The 16,247-nt window shown below is 38.9% G+C and overlaps 1 pseudogene; it reads left to right on the forward strand.

The window, feature by feature from the left end:
* Positions 1-64: 64 nt before the first annotated feature.
* On the forward strand, positions 65-12,909 carry LOC130565198 (olfactory receptor 52L1-like; annotated as a pseudogene).
* Positions 12,910-16,247: the final 3,338 nt, after the last annotated feature.

The raw sequence follows: 16,247 nt of genomic DNA on the forward strand, positions 1-16,247 counted from the left end.
AAAATATTGAACTATGTCAAATGACCATTAAAACATCACACTACATATTTTATAGAAATGGAATATGTTTATGGTAACAATTATTTATAATTGCTGGAAGTCACAGGATGTCAGTGTTCGTACAGCTAATCTCTTTCTTGGCTATAAAACAAATGTTGAAATGATGAATGTACATGTTTTCAAAAATAAAGCATTATCCTTTTATTATAATTGTCATACTCACAGTCATTAACTGACAATTCGTTTAAATTGTCTCTAAATGTAATGCAGCTGATTTAATAATAATGTAATTGACACCAGTTGGTAATGATACAATATTATGTGCATCTACAGTACCTATAATAATCTGGGGGCGGTTTTCAGGGATTAGATTAAGACAGGACTATTCGTTAAGTAAATGAGGAAATTTAAGTTTTTACAAACATGCTGTACAAAAAACATTACTTGCTTGCATTTTGAGACAAAATGATAGCACTGATATGTCAGTGCAAGCTGTTTTTAGTTTAGACAGATATAACATTTATTTTAGTTTTGGACTAGTTTTAAAGCCTGTACGGGAAACCACCCCCTGGTGTTTTAAAATAGAAAAGCAGAACCAGCAGCCACGTCATCATTGTTCCATTTTGTTATGGTTATTAGTCTTTAAATTAAAGACAAATGTGAACTTTTTTTTTTAATGTAGGTTCCAAACATATTTAAATATGCATAATAATGCATAAGCGAAACACAAATAGATATATAGCCTACAGGTTTGGATGGAGTCTTTTCGCTTCCTGAAAAACAGAACATTAAACAGAAAGCAGATGTATGGCTGTACAATGCTGTGTCAGAATTTGAGTCCCCTCTCAGATAACACACACTATTTTGTTTGCTATAGTTGGGATAGACTTCCATTGACTTTATATCAGTCATATGATATGTTCTATCCATTAACCCTATTCCTGAGCCTTGAACCATCACACAAGTATGTGCATGACATTAGATTTAAAGAAAGAAAAAACATGATTTGACTGAGCCTTTTTATTTAGTAAGGACCAGTAACCCCCAAGTATATCGATACTGTAGTTCATAGTGTTACCCTCACATATCCCTGCTGTCCTTCTGAAACCTTGTATCTCCATATTTCGCGATTTGTATTTTTTGCCATAAATCATATTTAAATAAATCAACATTATTAATCACCCTTAATGTTTGTCACTCGGTTTTGCAAATGCAATAAAAAAAGTATAAAAAGTGCTTGCCAACTTTGACATAATGGTATATAATCATTTAAAGAAAACAGTGTTTTTTCGATTCCCTGAAAAACAGCAATTTTGGACATAAAAGGTTTCAAAAGGATAGCTAAACAAGGCAAAGCTCAATATTACCTTCACACTGGACGCATACAAAAGAATACATGACAAGAAACATGTTTTTATTGTTGTGCTGTTTTTACTTTACCCAGTGATTGTCATTGCTAATGGATTGATCATCTGTGTTGTCTGTCTAGAAAGAAAACTACATAATCCAATGTACCTGTTTATCTGTAATATGGCTTGTATAAATTTATATGGTGGTCCAGCAGTTGCACCTTTTATCATAGCTAGATTCTTGACAGAAGATTATCAGATAACATAGCTTTCATGTCTTGTGCATGTCTGTTTTATACACACCTATAGTTGTGTTGACATAACAAACCTAACAGTTATGGTTTATGATCGATATATTTCTATATGTTATCCTTTAAACTATGAAAAAATAGTCACTGTTATAAATAGTCACAAAATTATAGCTGTTGTAGTGACTTGGATTTTGCCCATTGTCAGATTTTCAATAACACTTTCACTAACAACAAATCTTAACATCTGTGGAACGGTAATTGAGAAGGTTTACTGTGATAATTATTCAGTAGTGAAGCTGGCATGCTCTGACATATCAAGTTACAACATGTATGGCACAACAATGATTTTCTTTACTGTTGTACTTCCATTTATTATTATTATTTACTCTTATGTAAGGATAATATTAATCTGTTTGAAAGTGTCTAAAAGTGGACAAGTAAAACTCTTCAGTACTTGTGTTCCGCATCTAATAGCATTAGCTTTATCAGTGGGAGTCAAAGTCGGTTTAACATGAAACATGTGCCCCATATACTTTGTGTAATACTATCTTTGTATTTTCTTATTCTGTGCCCAATAATTAATCCAGTCCTGTATGGGATGAGAACTCGGGCAATAAAGGAAGCTGTAATAAGAAAACTTTCTTATATTTTCTTATACCAAAGACAAGCTGTTGTAAACTGTGAAAATAAAAATATGTAGATGTGGTTTTAGTTTTTATATTTTTAAGACAAAGGTTAAATGCCTGTTTACATTAAAACTAGATAACTAGTTACTTATGACTTTTACATATGAAATAATGCATTATATTCTTGGTAATACCAGTGCTTGCAAGGTCGTAAAGGACTAGTATTTCAGTTTTAGATAAGCTTTACATTTTAGTAATGCTTAAATGAAATGAATATTGAGCTCCCATTGCAGTTTACAAAAAAAATGGATAAAACACCAAACATTTTTTGACTTTATTAAATTTAGCATTCAGCACTGAACACTGTTAAGAAGAAAATACAGATAAAAAAACCCACTTTAAACATTGTAAATGTGATCAAGTATTCAAGCTATGGCCACAGAAGCAAAAATAGGAGTGGTAAATGCGAGAGCAACTACATGGTAGGCCTGTTTAAGAAGACAAATATTCTATGTATTGAAAGTGTACTATTGGTAAATTAAGAATTTGCACTATTAAAATAAATGATACACTTGTTTAAAACACTTGTATTTCAAATACTTAATTGCTTATTGATTCATATGTCATATCTGATACAATAAACACGCTTCTGTTAAGCAAATGAAATGTCTTGACAATAAATCATTGTTTTTTCCTTAGTATTTGGTCTGATTTTATTTTGGAGTTATTTAAATGTGGTCCAGTGTTTCATCAACTGATGGAAGTGAATGAAGCTGAAATAACAGTTAAAAGCAAATATTTAATGGTAGACTATTGAACCATCACTTTTGTACAAACATACAAACTCTAGGGCTGCGATTGTTTAACAGGCAATAGGTGTAATTTAAGAAACAACCTCACTCAATACAGCAGTTAGAAATCCTGTGGACATCCTTTAGACATCCTGTGTGAGAATGTTAGAATAGAGTAGAAGGTTTTTATGATAATTGTTATTATTTCTATTATTATAAAGGCAACTGATGGATCACTATGGATCGAAGTGATGAAGATGGAGAAAAGCTATTTTTGCTATTTTGAGGAACTGAAAATAGACTGCGCCAACTAAAACCTGGTCTAAAGTCTAAAGTCAATGGCGCAATTTTCTTTTATTTAAAGAGCGCGCTAGTAGAAAATACGCCCCTGGGCGGGTCCACAATGCACTTTCACTTTACTTATTAAACAGAGGGAAGCGCAGCAGCACACAAGCATGCCGAATATAAAAAAATAATGGATTACAATGTAAAAGATTATAATTGTGTACATAAAGATAAAAATATGAGTTGTCTTGTGGATGGTCTGCTTGCACACTTTAACCTCACGCACGAGCAGAAGCTTTTCCTTTCTGGAGAAGCGCAGTCTTTGCTCTTGCAAATTCTGCCTTGTAAATAGCGAATCTGCCATGGCGCGAGCGCAACTGGCTCTTCAAGGGAATGAGAGATGAGACTCTGATTGGTTTACTGCACGTTACGACCAAAAAAACACCCATTACTCATTAAGAGAATCAGGACAACCCGTTTAGACCATGCGCCCGGGGCCGCCGACCGTTTTCCCGTCGTTAAACTAGCAAAAGTGGATTCGGACACGCCCTGAGTGCACCTGCGCCATGCGCTTTAGACCATGTGCTTAGATCGTTAAAATAGGGCCCATAATCTTTATCTCCCACGTTCTTTTATGTCCTGCTTTCTGTGTACGGATGCACATGGCGTTTGTTTTCTATGTGCCATGTGCTCTCCTGTCTTAAGCAGTAACGAAGTAAATTTACCTGAGTACTGTTAAGTACACTTTTTGAGTATCTGTACTTTACTTGAGGGTTATTTTTTCTGAGTACTTGTACTTTAACTTTACTACATTTGAAAGACAAATATCATACTTTTTACTCCACTACATTTATAAAAAGATCCAAAAGTAGAAAATGGTTTCTATGCAGCGGCTTTTCCTGTGTGCGTAATTTTTCTGGCTCGCGATCTGCCAGGACCTTTTACTGTTGCCAAGTATTTCAGTTTTTCTAAGCTGGCGGTTTTCGGGCAAGCTTGGAATGGACATTTAACAGATTTTTTTACGCAAATCTGGCAACTCTGGGATCTTCCCTGCTAAACTAATGTAAACGTAGGCGCTGCTACACCGTTGATAGCGCTCTAAAAAGGCAAATAGAACAATAAAAGACGAAAAAGGCACATGTTAAAGTGTGGTGTAATCATCTGTGGGTTACGATCAGTCAAAGATAGTAGAAACATTGTCATGAAAATGATCGGCATAACGGCTAAACGGTAAATAAGCATCACATACACCTTGAGCTACACGTGCGTGTTAACTTCTGATCTGCTGCTATATCATTTAAAGCGATTTGGAAAATGAATGATGTTTTTACTGAAGTAACTATAGTTGAAGTATTCCTGTTGAAATAAAAACAATAGAACCCTGCCCAAAATACAGCATAACATGTAATGGATTTAATGGTTATAATGGGAATTGTAGGCTACTATGGATACTTGTTGTCTACTTGTATGTGATGGATTCTATTGATGGGATGGTAAATCCTATTGGAATAAAACCCAAAACACACTACAAAGAGGAATTTAATTTAAAAATCTAATTCAAATTCAAAAATTCATTGTTTTTTTTCAGCAGGGATGGTATTTGCAGTAAAACCACAGTATCCACAAATTTACCATTTTCTATATATAGAAACCATACTCCAATTAATAATCTTTAGTAAAACCACAGCAACTAAAAATACCATAGTTTCATTATACTAGCTATAGTTTATGTTTGTAGTTAAATTATGGTAATACAAATGGTAATAAATCCAACAAACACATGGCTTCTACACTTTACTATTTACAAGAAACTTACTACTTACTGGTAAATTGCTGCAAAAACTGGTAAAGGGAATATACAAAATAAAAGAACACTGCTCATAAATTCATATAGGCCTAGGGGGCTAATGAGGATAATTAGGCTAAATTATCATACAGGCTTATATCTAAACTAAACATACAGTATGTGTGCTAAACATATAAAGCTCTTAAAGGAGTTGCTCACTGCAAAATTTGCCCCATTGACTTTCCATAGTAGGAATAAAAATTATGGAAATTATGGAATTATGGAAATTATGGAAAGTCAATGGGGGCAAATTTTGAAGTGAACTACTCCTTTAATACAACTGATACTGTGAGCTACTCGGTGTATTCAGTAGGTTGCTTCAGAGGCATAAGGTATACGACAATAAAACAATGCACAACTGACATAAAGGAAATTTACTTTTAATACTTGAGTACTTTTAAAAGCACGTACTTCTGTACTTTTACTCAAGTAAGAATCTGTCTTTACAACTTTTACTTATAGTGGAGTAATATTTGACCAGTAGTATCTGTACTTTCACTCAAGTAAGGAAGTTATGTACTTCGTCCACCTCTGGTCTTAAGTCTTGACCCTGCTTCATTGTTGTTGCCCATCACACCTTTATCCTCAGTGCCCTTGTGTTCACTGTCCTGTGCTGGATTGTTGTCAATCTTTCGCAACAACAAATGAACGGTCTAGTCAAGCCAAACCAAGTCTAGTTAAGTGATTGTTTATTATGGTTTTGTTTTGTTTTGTTTTAACATCTCTGGGAGATTTTCTGTAAATCAGCCAGTCGGCTATTTTTACTACCTTACGTCTGAGTTTTTTAATATTGTGTTTGTTTATCTCTGTGCCAAACCTGACACCATCCTGTTGGCACAGGATGGTGGCCAGCACACTCATAAATGATTCATATATATAGATGCTGGGCAGTCGTGGCCTTTCGATTCCCAGGACCGGAGGGTAACAACTGAGGTGCCCTTGAGCAAGGCACCTTATCCCTACTTGCTCCCCGGGCGCTGCAGTGATAGCTGCCCACTGCTCCGGATGTACGTGTGTTCATGACTTGCTGACTAATAGGTCACTTTCACTAATACGTCACTTTCATATCCTGTAGGTCATCAACAGTGGACAGGCTCTTTTTGGTTACCTATCAAAAGGCAGTCATTTTACTTTGTATAAAGATGTAAATCAATCTGTTACCACACTAGACTCATCAAAATGTGTAGTATTTGCCACTATCACTCTTGAGATCAATCCATCAATTTCATCATCTACTGTTCACTGAAAATCCCAGTTGTTTGGAAATAAGTGCAACTCGAAGAGCAGTAATTATGCTGAATTACACATAGGGGAATATTATGTTACTGTGGACTAATGACCATGCAGTTGCTTGGTGACATCAAAACAATATGAGCTGTTGCGCTTGCTCCCTGTTGTTGTGACCAAATCTGATATGTTTACAGATGAAAAATGCATGCGATTTTTATAGGGGCATTTTTATTTTTATGGACATAACCATATACACTATAAGACAGCTCTAAACTTCATACTGCAAAGTGACAAAATAATGTGGCAAAGTCTAATGTTGTAACGGATTGATTTACCTCTTTACACAAAGTAAACCTGCATATTTGTTGTTTAAAGACCTGCATCAGTTTATAGCAATGGTTCTCAAACATTTCACATCAAGTAGCTACTACCTATAGTGTGTCGGGTAGCCCAGAGGGGGATCGAACCCGGGTCCCTGGCATTCAATGTGTGAGGTGTAGCTCACTGAGCTAGTTCCAAAGTCTATAAACCCAAGTGCAGAAGATAGAAATGCATCAGAAGATGGAAAATACTTTACTTCGTAGACAAAAAACATAAAGATCAAAACAAACTTGGTAAGCCGTGCTTCCAATAAACAGCGTAACAAAAAGGTAGACTCGGTGGTCTCAACATAAGAACACTTAACTTCATACTGCTCCACAACAGGCAACGAGGGTGTACACAATCAAGACTGAGAACAAACAGACTTATGAAGGGTCAAACACAGGTGTAGACAATCCGGTGATGATGAGGTGTTGAATGAGGTAATGTTGACCTCTACAGGCCTGGAGCGACCAGAGTCCATAATGTGGGTGCCATCTATCTGAAGGCGCCTGGCAGGAGACTCAGGAAGAGCGACCCCTGCAGGCCACGACAAACAAACAGTCCCAAAAGAACAGACACGTTATAAATAGTCTGTTTTAGCTATGGGAAGTCCTATTCTTTTCTGCCATCCAGATCTTTTGGACAGTTTGTTTAAATGAACCGGTTAAAAAGACCAGTTCACCGATTCTTTTACGTCTTAATGTAATGACCTCATTCGCAGTGACGTAATGCATGAAAATAGATTTTTAGATTTAGATTCAATTTATTGTCATTGCACATGTACAAGTACAAGGCAACGAAATGTGACCTCTGCATTTAACCCATCCAGAGAGTAGTGAACACACGTACCCCCGGAGCAGTGGGCAGCTATCACTGCAGCGCCCGGGGAGCAAGTAGGGGTAAGGTGCCTTGCTCAAGGGCACCTCAGTTGTTACCCGCCGGCCCTGGGAATCGAACCGGCAACCTTCTTGTCATGAGTCCGACTCTCTAACCATTAGGCCACAACTGCCCTAAATACACTCAGTACATTCAAATACATCAGTAATCATTACGTCTGTCAGTTAAAACATCATCGTTATGATCTGACATGTTTCTTACATTGAAGTTTTGCAACTAATGCACCCTAATGTGCAAACTATGATATTTTACAAATCTTAAAGATAAAAAGTGAATAAATTAATCTTCATCAGCATTTTACAGAAACTATATGATCCATGCATTATCCAATATGATTTATTTGTTATTAAATAAACTTGTAGCATTAGCTCGTAGCATTAGCACAGCATCAGTTCTACATACTGTTTAGTTGCTTCATGGTGAATCATGCATGCTCAGTATCATCAGCTCATCAGTTCTCAAATCAGATGTGTCCAAAAGAAACAGTTCTTGGTTCAGTGGTAATCTGAAAGCTGTTGTAACCGGTTCTTTACTCGAGAATGAGAACCGCTCTAGCAGTGGCATGAACATAAACTGCGCTGCAGATCGGTGTACATACAGTGATAAGGCAGTTATTAAGTCATAAACATATGTCCAATGTGTTTTAAACTATCACACTTCTAATGTTTAATAAAATATCTAACTTACAGTCTTTTTATCTGCTTTAAAAATTACACATGTGCAGTATCATCGGCTCATCAGTTCTGAATCGGACGTGTCTGAAAGAAACAGCTCTCGGTTCAGTATACTGGTGTGCTACCACAGTGACCATCCAGTGGTGTAGTAAGGCATCAGCTTGAGAGTGTCAACGATGAGAGGCTCTCACCATCGGCCATACAGGTTGTCCTAATCAAAAGACGAGATGGCGGCCCAGCACCGTAATGGACACTGGGAAGCGCTACTCCCTCGCTTGAGGGGATGCGCTACGGAGACCACATCCTGCCGCAGGGAGGTAATAGTGGAAACAGTGGCGCAAAAATGGGGTATGCAGTATATGCGGTGCATAGGGGCACCACACAAGGGGTGTGCGCCATTGTGCCAAAATAATAGTTAAAGATTTTTTAAATAAAACTTTATAAATAATAGAAAATATAGCGAAAAAAGTCATTATAAACGTTTTAGTTGAACTTTTGTCTAGCATGTTAAACTTGTTCAACAAATATATTTTATTTAAATCAAGTTATTATGTCAACCACTCACTCTGTGACAGTCACATGACCAAATGGATCGAGCAAAGAAACGAGGTGCAGAACAGAACAAGAAAATGAAAAAAAAGTAAATTGACAAGTAAAATCAAAACAAAAATCAAAAACAAAAACAATGTCCAAGTGGATAAATATAATTCTCTGTAAATCTGTAAAAAGTTATTTAACGTTGCCTGAGAGGTAGGCTCCCAGCTAACAGGGAACGTTCCCACAACTTTCACCAACGTTGTTTTGAAGGTATTTAAAGGTTAGGGAAAAACATTCTTAAAATAATGTTTTTGGGACGTTTTTATAATGTTTTCAATCTATGATGAACGTTCTCTTAATGTTAAGAAAAAACGTTCTTAGAACAATATTTTTAGAATGTTGTTTTGATGTTATTTGTACTTAAGGAATGTTCTCGTAATATTAAAAGAAAATGTTCTTCGAACAAAATTCTTGGAACGTTATTTTGATGTTATTTGTAGATGATAAATGTTCTGGTAATATTAAAGGAAAATGTTCTTAGAACAACGTTCTTCGAACATTGTTTTGATGTTATTTTGCACTTGATGAAGGTTTTCATAATATTAAGAGAAAACGTTCCTAGAACCAGAGGTGGGTAGAGTAGCCAAAATCTTTACTCAAGTAAATGTACAAGTAACTAGAGAAATTGTTACTCAAGTAAAAGTAAAAGTCACTATTTTAAAAATTACTTGAGTAAAAGTAAAAAAGTATGCAATGAAAAAACTACTCAAGTAGCTAGTTACTTAGTTACTTTGTATCTGATTATATAGGCCTACTACATAAAATTAATATTAACGCCAATATTTTAATATTACATTTTAATCAATATTTTTAATTATCATAAGCAGATATCTTTGCAATATACTAGAGAGACTAAAGAATAGACAAACACAGAAGAGACAAGCATTTCTGTAAATTTCATCTAGTCCTGATGTCAATGTAGTTTACACAACTTATTTAGAATAATAGACCATGTCAAACTAAAGCATGAACTAAACTCAGAGCATTTCCTAAGATGATCTAGAACATCTGCAGTGCTCTCTTAAATGAAATACACATTTTTGAACAAAGCTCATGTTTTCTCGTGTTGTGTCACGTGTGTGTTGTGAAACGCTCTTACTTGTAAACAAACAGTAAACAGTGAACCACACGCCCATCAACAAGTTTTCTTCCTTCAAATGTATATTTCTGCAAGCCCACGTCTCTGTGTCTGACAGGTAACACGCATGTTGCTGTGTCTGACGAACAGGTCGCGCGGGTGCGCGCATATAGTGAAAGTGACCTATTAGTCAGATATGGTGACCCATACCCGAAATGTGACCTCTGCATTTAACCCATCCAGAGAGTAGTGAACACACTCACAGCAAGTCGTGAACACACGTACACCCAGAGCAGTGGGCAGCTATCACTGCAGCGCCCGGGGAGCAAGTATGGGTAAGGTGCCTTGCTCAAGGGCACCTCAGTCGTTACCCGCCGGCCCTGGGAATCGAACCGGCAACATTCTGGTCACGAGTCCGACTCTCTAACCATTAGGCCACGACTGCCCCATAAATATGGCGGGCATATATCATTGCTGGCAAACAATATGACACATTTGCAGTTTTGATTGTATAGATATAGATTAATATCCACTTCATCCAACGCTCATTGTGTTCTGCGTGTTCTTAAGTTTCGCGCTAAGAGGAGTGAGTAATCCTGCTTCAGATGATTCAGGTCGTGCTGCGAACTGAACAAATCATTTGAACTGATTCATTAGCCTATTCAAATGGTTTTGCCCATTGTTCAATTAATGCTTTCAAAAGAATCGACTCAAAAGAATCGATCACTCGGGAATGCGAAAAAGAGACGACAACCTTGAAATAAACAACGCGTTTTATAAAGCATATTTTAAAATGAAGGAACGAAGGAACGTCACGCAATGTAAGTTATGTAACGAAGTAAAAGTACAGATTTTCTATTACAAATTTACTCAAGTAAGAGTAAAAGTACACAATTTTAATTTTACTTAAAAAGTACATATTTTCCAAAATGTTACTCAAGTAAATGTAACGAAATAAATGTAGCGCGTTACTACCCACCTCTGCCTAGAACAATATTCTTGGAATGTTGTTTTGATGTTTTTTGTAGTTAATAAATGTTCTGGTAATGTTAAAGGAAAATGTTCTTAGAACAACGTTCTTTAAACATTGTTTTGATGTTATTTTGCATTTGATGAAGGTTTTCATAATAATAAGAGAAAACGTTCCTAGAACAATATTTTTAGAGCGTTGTTTTGATGTTATTTGTACTTAAGGTATACTGTATACTCGTAATATTAAAAAATGTTCTTAGAACACTATTCTTTGGAACGTTGTTTTGATGTTATTTTTAATTGATAAATATTCTGCTAATGTTAAAGAAAAATGTTCTTAGAACAGCGTTCTTGGAATATTGCTTTGATGTGTTTTTGCACTTGATGAAGGTTTTCATAATATTAAGAGAAAACATTCCTAGAACAATGTTTTTAAAACGTTGTTTTGATGTTATTTGTACTTAATGAATGTTTTTGTAATGTTAAAAGAAAATGTTCTTAGAACAATATTCTTGGAACGTTGTTTTGATGTTATTTGTAGTTGATAAATGTTCTGGTAATGTTAAAGGAAAATATTATTAGAACAATTGTTCATTTATTTTGAACATTGTTTTCGTGGTTCTTTTGTAGTTGATGAATGTTTTCATAATATTAAGAGAAAAGGTTCCTAGGACAATATTTTTAGAACATTGTTTGGTGTTATTCATACTCGAAATGTTGAAAAGAAAATGTTTCTAGATCAATATTCTCAGAAAATTGTGTGTGATGAATGAACACCACTCTCTCCACTCTCATTATCACAACCAAAGCCCTTGAGCACGTGTGACTTCGGCGTTTAACGCAAGAACCCTCTGCAGTTTCCAGTTGGGGAGATTTAAAGCATGCGTGAAATGGGAAAATTAGAAATTAGTTAAATTAGAACAGCACTTCTATATACCACTGCGGTGTGCTGCAGTGTAAGACATCTGCAAAATTGATCTATTTTCTCAGTTTCCAATTTCTCTCTGCTTTAAGTCTTGCAAACCGGAAACTGACGAGGGTTCTTCCTGTTAAACACGGAAGTAATGCATGCATGCTCCCCGGGCACCACAGCAAAAATGGCTGTCCAAACTGTATATAAACTGTATACTCACTGCTGTGTGTGTGCACTTGGAGAGGTGAAATGCAGAGTACAAATTCCGAGTATGGGAAACAGTACTGGCCATGCATCACTTCTAATAAAGAAATAACTACATATTTATGGTAGAAAATGTCTACGATTAGTATTCCCAGTTGAGACCTCTATAGGATCTCTGTGTAACCCAAACATTGACATTTGAGGCAACTTGTCCTATGCAGCAGCACCACCGTGTCCTGTCATCTTGTGCACCATGCTTTGTTTCACAGTGTAAAATGTATATGGCTGAAATTACAGTAATGCTGCTCTGACTCTGACAGTTAAAGAGCCATTCATCTGACTGAAAGGGTACATACAAATGATTGAGACCTGCATAATTTTCTCCTATAGTAACATTTTAGCATAATGGACTACTCAAAGTTTGCTCTTGTATGCATCAGTGAGTGACAAAACACCTCTGCACTGTCATGAATTGCGTGGTGGAAGAACCCAAGTGCAGGCAGGCGGTGTGTCCCTTACACACCGCCTGCCTGCACTTGGGTTCTTCCACCACGCAATTCATGACAGAATCACCGAGCCCCTACTGAACCCAGCAGGCAGCCATGGACGGTGCAACCATTTCCCGGTGGCCTTGCACCTCCAATCCGGAGTGGTGGAAGGTGATCGCCTCTCAGTCCCACGCTGGAGGAGGACCATTCCCTGCCCAGCGCCAGCACCCCTTGCTGGACTACACCCGGGAAGTCGAGGCCAGGAAGGCATCCGTTCCCGAGGTGCTGGTCCGTGCCTATCTGGTGGCCGGGATGGATGATCCTCCACCCGTTCCGGAGCGGTAGGAGATGGTATACCAGCCGTTCCCACAGTTAGTGGAACGGCTGCAGCTCCGAGAGGAGCTAGTCAAAGGCTCCTCTCCCAGCTGCCATCGGGTCTCCTCTCGTCCCGCTCTGGTGTCCGTCCCGGAGGACCGTGTAATAGGCACCCTCACTATCGGAGGCCCAGCACCTCCCGTCCCGAGTCCGGCAGCTCCTCCACCGTCCACCAGCCTCGTGGGAAAGCGGGGGAGGCGAGCATCCTGGGGATCCACCTCCGAGGAGTCCCAGCCGGACGAACTGGATACAATCACCGAGCACAGGACAATGACACATGAGGGTATATAAAGGGAACACAAACGAGGGACAACAACACAGGACAGGTGTGGGTAATAAAACACTCAGGGAAAGATAACAAGGAAACGAGAGGGGTGGGGCCAAAGATGAGACACTGGAGAGAACGTATATTATTGTCAAAAGGACAATAATATGTTTCTCTTCACACATAACCAAAGGCTTTGCCATGGCTCTGCTACAGGACCAAGAAAGACATGACTAAATGAAGCAGAGCCATGACACTGCACATAACCTGGGACAAAATTATAGCACGATTATAGTTTTTCATGGCTCTAAATTATAAATGGAGGACAATTTATAGATTCGTTGGACGCATGGGCCTGGCCCAAAGTCCGGTCTGTGTTGATCAGTCTGCATGGCTAGTGGTATTTTTATTAAATTTATATTAACATTAATTAACATATTTTTTATTACATAAATCTTAAAAAAGATTATATTATAAATACTTTATTAGAATAATTGATGGCATGTGGTAAAATATTACATTATTAATTGTGTAATCATATTTTAAGTCTCTATCTATTAGTAATCAATCCATCCATCCATCCATCCATGCATCCATCATGGGAAATCAGATATTATGAATCTGATATTTTAAAATGTAAGCTATCTTTTTAAGAGCATGGCGCGCAAAACGGATCGCGCATGTGCACAACGAACGTTTGTTGACTCCAAACGGTGCTTCAGTAGGTGATTGTACAGAGCATGTTTTCTTATTTAGTATTATCTTCATGTGTTTATTGCGATTATTACTAAATGAAGATGCTACTGTATATTACATTACCTCATATTGATGTGTTTTGAAGTATATTTTACATTTAGATCTAGCATATACAGGGTAAGCATATTTCAGCTGAAAACATACCAAAGTATGATATTTTTTAACCTTCAGAAAGAGCAGTAAAATAAGTAAATGTTTCATTATCGATTTCAGTCACTCTTTTCTATTATTGAATAAAGTTACTTTGTTGAACTTGGAGCAGGGCGCCAATATTTGAATTCAGTGGTTCACTGATGGCAGATCTGTTTGACCTCAAAATGATTTCACAAGAGTTTTATGTACTTTGTTGTTTGCGGTTTATGATATTCTAGATTTAGCATGGCATAGGAAGATACTGTATTTAAGTTGATTAGTTATCATTGTTGATTATCTCCAGCTATTTTTTTTCTTTCCAGAACGTTCTGGGAACGTTCTGAAAAGTTTAAACAGCAAAAATAAGCCACATCACATACTGTACCACCATGTGTTTAAATGAACGTGTAAGCTCTTACTAGGGCTGGGCGATGTGTTTAAAAAAAAATTTGATTATCGACTTTAAAATCATCGCGATGTCCGATAATATAGGGTGTGTTTGACTTCATGGAACGTTGCGCAGACGATCAATGTGGATACGGACTGGGAGGGAATTCGTTCCGGACCCACCAAGTGTCAAACAAACACGTGTGCACACACACACACAGGCACGCCACGCGCACAAACGTCTTGGTTACGGATGTAACCTCAGTTCCCTGATGGAGGGAATGAGACGTTGTTTCGAGCCGACAGATGGGGTTCGTCCCTGAGAACCAATTGCTTCCGACTTCTTAGAAAAGGCCAATGAAATTTGCGAATGAAATTTGCATGCCGGACTCCGCCCCCAGATATCCGGGTATAAAAGGGAGACGGCGTGCCTCATTCATTCACCTTTGTACTGAGGAGCCTGAGACCTCTCACGACTGCTGCAGTGGAAAGCACGTGTTGTGGCAAGAAGGACACAATGTCTCGTTCCCTCCATCAGGGAACTGAGGTTACACCCGTAACCAAGACGTTCCCTTTCTGTCGGTCTCTTGATGTTGTGTCGAGCCGAGGGATGGGGTTTCTATGGAAAACAACACAACACTGTGCCCTGTCACAATCTCTAGCGAAGCGACGGTGACTGGCCTGTGCGTGTCAGCCATGAGCGCTACCGCGAAATTGTAACCTACCAGTGGGTAGGTAGGGGGTCCCAGAGCTTTACTTGAAAGGTGGGAAGCGCTACTTCCTTAACTGGGGGATGCGCTACAGAGACCACTTCCTACCGGAGGGAAGAGTTTAGTGGAGATACCAACATGGTCTCACCGATGGGGGAGAACTCATGGGAAGAATGTGCGGACTGAAGGAGTTAACAGCGAGGTGGAGGTCCACCTAGGGAAGGTCATGGGTTACCAAGGTGGGAACCAATCATGAGGATACATCAGACGGAACCGCCCTGCTGGGGGGGTTACAACGTCCAGTAGCACTAGGTCCGGTTAGAGCTATGTTGTGGATAACTCAGTTGGTACCCAGCCTAAGGGGCAGGGCTGCTCTGCCCAGCCCGACCGCAGGAGGTGCTTGCTTAGTGATGGATGGAGTGCCTGTTCTTCACCCAGTGGGGGAAGAAGGGAGGCTAGTTTAGTACGCTGACCCCCTTAGGAAAAAGGGGGGAAGGTACTGTCATAGGCGTACACCCTACCGGCCGCCAGTCTTGCCTGATGCCTGCAAGACTCGAGCTGATACCGGTTTTACGCAGAGGCTGTAGGACCTCGCGAAGGTGATGGGTGTAGCCCAACCCGCAGCTCTGCAGATGTCTGCCAGAGAGGCGCCTCGAGCCAGTGCCCATGAGGAGGCTGTACTCTGTGTGGAGAGAGTTCTCACCCCGTGGGCGCGGGCAATCTTAGGACAGGTACGCCGTAGTGACGGCGTCCATGATCCAGTGCGCCAATCGCTGTTTGAGACAGCCCTCCCTGCTGATCTCCAAAACAGACTAAGAGCTGCTCAGAGCTTCTGTGGCTCTGCGTGCGGTCCAAGCAGAGGCGCAATGCGCATACTGGACACAACACGGATGGGGTTGGGTCTTACTCCCCGGTGGGGAGCGCCTGTAAGTTCACCGGGGTCTCAGGATAGCGTGAGAATCACCAGACCCGAGTTCTAGGCAATCTGTGGACACGGAGAATGCTTGTAGGTCTGCTACCCTCTTGAGCGCCATCTGGAGAGCCGTCTTCATCATGAG

Source organism: Triplophysa rosa, linkage group LG14 (genome assembly GCF_024868665.1).
Source record: "Triplophysa rosa linkage group LG14, Trosa_1v2, whole genome shotgun sequence".
Lineage (NCBI taxonomy): Eukaryota > Metazoa > Chordata > Actinopteri > Cypriniformes > Nemacheilidae > Triplophysa > Triplophysa rosa.